The sequence below is a fragment of the Euprymna scolopes genome, chromosome 21, assembly GCF_053919585.1.
Source record: "Euprymna scolopes isolate OS-2025 chromosome 21, ASM5391958v1, whole genome shotgun sequence".
Classification (NCBI taxonomy): domain Eukaryota; kingdom Metazoa; phylum Mollusca; class Cephalopoda; order Sepiida; family Sepiolidae; genus Euprymna; species Euprymna scolopes.
Window position 1 is genome coordinate 49,046,567 of NC_136502.1, and position 6,049 is coordinate 49,052,615.

General features: G+C 33.9%; 1 pseudogene; it reads left to right on the forward strand.

The window, feature by feature from the left end:
- The first annotated feature begins 3,511 nt into the window (after positions 1-3,511).
- LOC145243151 (5S ribosomal RNA) lies at positions 3,512-3,628 on the forward strand (annotated as a pseudogene).
- Positions 3,629-6,049: the final 2,421 nt, after the last annotated feature.

Consider the following 6,049-nt stretch of genomic DNA (forward strand, 5'->3'; position numbering starts at 1 on the left):
TAATGGGAGAAAAAGATTGTTTTTAAAAATGATTTAATAGGGAGTAAAATTAATTTTTAATAATAATTTAATAGTAAATAAAGATTGTTTTTAAAAGTGATTTAATGGGAAGAAAATATCGCTTTTAAAAATAATTTAATGGGGAGAAAGAATGTTTTCAAATTTAACTTAATGGAGAGAAAGAAAGTTTTAAAAATAATTTAATTGGGAGAATGAAGTCTGGATATATCACTGCAAATTGGATCGAAAGTGTCCATGTCGCTATAAAAATTCGCCGAGCTTTGTAAAAAAAAAAAAAAATAAATTTTCTTATAGAAATTAAAAATATTTCTTACTTTGTCTCTCACACGGTCATTCAATGAGAACATGATTATAATAAATAAAAAGGAATAAAATTAAGGAATTAACAAATAGCTCGTGCAAATGGATGCTCTGAATTATTTAAATATAAGTATAAAAATAACTTAACACCGGTAAGAGGAGACAATACAAAACGAAAAATAACCGAAACGAAATTGATCCAGTGTTGCGTTGTTGAATGTATATATAATTTATATAATATATACACACTGACAATTCTTTTGTCACTAATCTCAAAATCAAGACAGAGATGAATTTCAAAGTATGAGTTTTATTTACAATTAAGCTTCTAGTTCATTGACAAAGTGATATATATATATATATATATATATATATATATATATATATATGAGAGAGAGAGAGAGAGAGAGAGAGAGAGAGACGTTTGTTATAAGGAGTTGGTTGATATGTAGATCAGCAACGAAGAGGTGTCGCCGCCGTGTTCGCTTTCTTCTGTTTCTGTTGTTTATTTTCTATTGGAATTGTAAATATCAAGATATTGCATTCTTCTTTTCTATGTTGCATTGCGCAATTCATAACTTCTGACCTTGGAATGTAAACTGTTCTTTGTTTTCTTTTTAATTACAATTCCGGTCATTTTTATGAGACCAAAATTGTAGACAAACTCCATCTAGAATGTGCGTGTGTGCACACTTCTGCATTCAAATATACATACCCACGTCTCTATATCCAGAAAGAGGAGACAATACAAAACGAAAAAATAACCGAAACAAAATCGATCCAATCATAAAAATACAAAAGTACCTGGAGCCCCCCTCCTCCCCCCCCAAAACTTGTACTAACTCTCGCATAAAATGAATGCTATTTAGTGAGTCAACGCCTCCTCCTCCCAAACGGTGTAAAATGAAGGATTTTTACGATAGAAAAAGAAGGAAATTCTGGTTTACGGCAACCATTAATTATAATTTACAATTTTCGGCGATATTTGAATTAACAGTAATCGAATTTAATTTTGTGCATAAATGGAGGAGCAGAGTGTCTCAGAGAGAGAGAGAGAAAGAGAGAGAGAGAGAGAGAGAGAGAGAGAGAGAGGAAGATAGAGATAGAGAGAGGATGTGGGAAATAGAAGAGAGAAAGAGAGAGGGAAGGCAAAGAGAGACACATAATGAAATAGGCATGATACTCCACCCTGCGAACATTTCGTTCACAATTAGTTAGCGTTTATTTCTAAAAAGTGCTAATTACGTTACATACCGTAGGTTGCAAATTAAATGTAAAAGTTTGACACCTAGTGGTCAGAGGTTATCTCAGTAAAACGAAAGTCAGTGAGATCACGTGACTTTCAGGAGAGAGAGAATTCTTTCTCTTTCCGGTGACACTTCCAGCAGAGAAAACGTAAAAGTAATGAGCCATCATTTCCTATTTTAGACCCATTTAGGATAGGGGTTGCACAATCTAACCTAATAAGTATATAGCGCACACGCACCCCCCATATATATATATATATATATATATATATATATATATATATATATATATATATATTACTTTTGCATTCCAAACAAGGCACATTAACTAGAAACCTAAGAAACTACCATTTGAGCTCATGTCTAACAGACGACTGTGGGTAGCTGTGCAGCAAAGTGTCTATTCACATTACATTTAAACTTCTGCAAATTATTACAGTCATGGAAACAGAAAACGGGGAAAGAATCACAAAATTTGATTTCAACAGTAGAGGGGTGGAATTTTGCTGCTTTTCTGTTTAGTCGGTAGTATACAATATTGTAACGAAGTGATGGCTCCGATTACATTAAACCACGTAGATGAGATACTGACAGAAATGCAGAACCCGATTATGATTCGATTTTAAAGAACTTTTTTTTTACAGAGTCACCACTTATCAAGGCCCAGAGACCACTCGAGGATAAGGGTTAATGTGTATACATTAGTCATTGCGATTATAGCGTAGTAAACATAAGTAGTGGGAATTTTGTAAATTGGATTACTTAGGAGGGCGGTTCATCAAGAACTTGTTTACGTTAAACTTGAAGACAAGCCGGGTAGCCCTGCTATTTATAAATATATATAGAATCCTGAAGAATATTTTATATAAAGAAATGTTGTGCATGTGTATGTCCAGAGAGGAATAGGCTAGGCGAAAAAAGACAGAGAGGGTTTGCGAACCAGCAGAGGAAAAACGGGGGAGGAGAAAATAAGACAAAATAGAGAGAAGGACAGAGAGAGATAAAAAGACAAAACAGTTTTAATAGAAATATATTTTATTTTTGTTTCGGGTAATCCTGCTTGTTATAAATGAAAGAAAAGCAAATAATTTGGACAAATTTTGAAGTGGAGTAAGCCAAAAAATTTTTCTCAATGTTTCGGTCGATGTATCCTGCGACCATCTTCAGATTATCTTGTCGAACTCGGGGAAAAGGTTTGGAAACATGAAAAAAAAAAAAAAAAATGAAGAAAGCTAAATTACCAAAAGAAAGCATCTGATTCGGTAATATTTGTTTTTATTGAATTCGTAAGAATTCTTCAGTGTGGGATTAATTCGAAAATATTTACAAATTAAAAAAACAAAAAAAGATCATATGAGAAGGTAAAATGGCAGAATAAATGGAACTAGACAAATATCCGTCCGAGGTAAAATTAATACATCGAATATAACAGCTTTCCACCAAGTTTCTCTCCTCTTACAGAGATTAAAATCAAGATAGAATGATACTATATATTAGTCTGCTTTCTCTTACGAGTATATTTATTTTCTAATACAAATGGCGGACAAAATTATTGTTGTTGTTTTTCTTAAATTCCAAGCTAAGTTTTATAACTTAGCACCAAAACCTCAAGATGTGTATAAATCAGTAGTTAGATCAAGTTAGATAAAAAAAATGACGCCTGTTTGTATGTTTATGCGTTTGTACGTAAACCTATCATTTGATTGGTTGAGTAGAAATCGCGTTTGCAGATACACGTCCACATAATCCACAAAAATTGATGGAGGTGGGAATGTTAGAGTTGGGGTTCAGGGTTAGAGTTACGGGAGAGAATGCACTCATGAAGCATTCAAGCCATTTAGTGCTTAGTATTTGCGACTTTATTCTTAATTTTGCATAATGCTTCAAAATGTTTTGTCAAGGTTCCATTATTGATAGATCATTTTCTTACAGCATTGCAGCCAATGTACGGCACAATCACGTTGATACACCGGTTCTCGCCAGATCACCGAAGGTAAGCAACGTTGAACCTGGCCAGTACCAGATGGGTGATCATTTGGGAAGGCTAGGCGCTGTATGTACCTTCTGGGAAGATTGGGCGTGGGGCCAGCACCCTCACCCTGTAAAACGAACTCCTCGCGACAAAAACATCTACAAAAAGTTGTAGATGGTCTATGCCCCTCCAGGAGCTCAAAGGCTATGGATGGATTGCATCCAGTGAAACGTGCTTTGTGTTAATGTCAGAAGTGACGACCATCCCCTTTTACTAAATATGACCACATTGGTCTCAAGTAGAAAACAGCGTGCAGTCCGAACTAAGTATGTGAAACTTTAATCTACTTACCTACCCATATTCCCATCTATCGACCAATTATATTTTTTGCTCAGAAGATCGCATGAGTTTTCATTTTTCTGAATACTAATCTAATATACAGTTATTCCGTTAATCGGGAATGCGGAAGAAATGATTCAACCATCAAAACGTCTCTAAAATAAAAGTATAGTTGAAGAAAACTTTCTGTTTTTGTTTACAGAATATAACAAAAGCGAAAATTTACATAAGAAAGCTAGAAAGAAATAGTTACCCATTTATAAGAATAGGTAATTAAAAATTAGACGAAAAATAAAAAAAACAAAAAAACCTAACATCTTCCTAAATCTTTATTTAGGAAGATGTTAGGTTTTTTTTACACAAGCAGATAAATTACTTTCTTTGGACGAGTTACAATGTTAAATCCCATAATTTAACAAAAGTACAAAAATACCGAATTCCTCCCTAAACAATTAACGTAATTTTAAAAACAATTACCTTATAAAATTAACGCGATTTTAAAAACAATTACCTTATAAAATAAAGTAAACTAATTGCTTCTCTTAGACTGAGTTGCAAAATTATTTCCCTTAGATTAGAAAACTCTAACAAAACTACAAAATAACTTCCCTTTAGATTAAAAGATATAGTAATAAACAAGAAATTAAAAAGATAGAAGAATTACCTCCCCTTAAAAATTAATGTACTTTTTAAACTTAAAAAAATAGCGTTGCAAAACAAAATTAAAATATAACACCCACTTAAATTAAACCAAATCGTCAGCATAAAAAGTGGTTATACATTTTCTACCCTTTTTAAAAAAATAGGAGTTGCTTCCGAAAATATTTGAGGAATACACCATCTACAGTCGAGAATATACCATCTATAATCAGCTAAATACATATTTATTCAAAACTATTGAATTATTATTATTTATCAATTTATCTGTTTACAACAACTGAATAATTCTTGCATTGACAAGCCTTCAAACGCACCTTTTATCCTATAAACAATGTTTCAAGCGAACTACGACATAAATGCATACATACTAGTGTTGGGACGATTAATCAGAATCGGAATCAGGAATCGGAAAAATCGGAGCTTTTTGGGGTAGCGGAATCGGTATCGGAATCAGAAAAATTTGAGCCTATTTTCCGACGCCCAAAGCCGATTCCTTAAATTATCTTTTTTATTTGATTTTGGTTTAAAAAAACTCTTCCACTGCTTGTGGTCCTGGATATGACCTTAAATTATATCCAGTGGTGAGACCCAAGCTTGCGGGCTTTGGGGAGTGTTGAACCACCCTTTAATTGCCATTGCTTCCAGGTCCACTCTGACCCGGAGTGGTAGTACCTGTTAGGGTCCCAACTATGGGTTAAATAGAAACCGACTTAGAAACAACAAATATATTCTATTTAAAAAATTTTCTTCAAAATCTTTGGATTCGGTATTAAATAACCTGAAAAGGGTTGATATGCCGTAAAACAAAAACAACCAAACCAATCCACTGCTTGTAGTAGTAATAAAATAAGAAATATTTATTGATTTAAACTTCCAATAAAACTAAAATCTCTAGACCACCTCTTCACAAGTGTGTTTTTACGTTTGAGAAAATAAAGAGACATTTAAGATGTGATTTTACAGCAATCGGGACAAAATAGCACTTTTATAGTTAAATATTTAGAGATTTATAAAGAATCGAAATCGGAAATTGTATCGGAATCGGGAATTTAGTACAGAATCGGTAATTGTGTCGGAATTGAGAAAATAATTGGATAATTGGAATCGTCCCATCACTAATACGTACATACATACATATATAATGATGATGATTGCAACGTCTTGTCAGACGAGTGCCAGTCCCTTAGACACTTAAAGTCCATGAGCCCAAATACCTGAGGGAGTATCTATACAAAGATGCTGTTACAGAGTCTTAGCTTTGTACGACAGCTAAGTCTCTCTCTCTCGGTTCAACATGTTGAGATCCAGCAACAAGCAAGAGCAAGATAGCCAGCAACAAGTTAAACTGCAGACAAGCTTAATGCGGGTACTGGTCTCCCGCTTTATGGTTTTTTAAATCAGAGATTTGCTTCTCCTAGAAAGGTTGCCTTCACCACGGCTTACTGGAGCCCTCTCCACACTCACACACACACACACACTCACACACACACACACACACACACACACACAC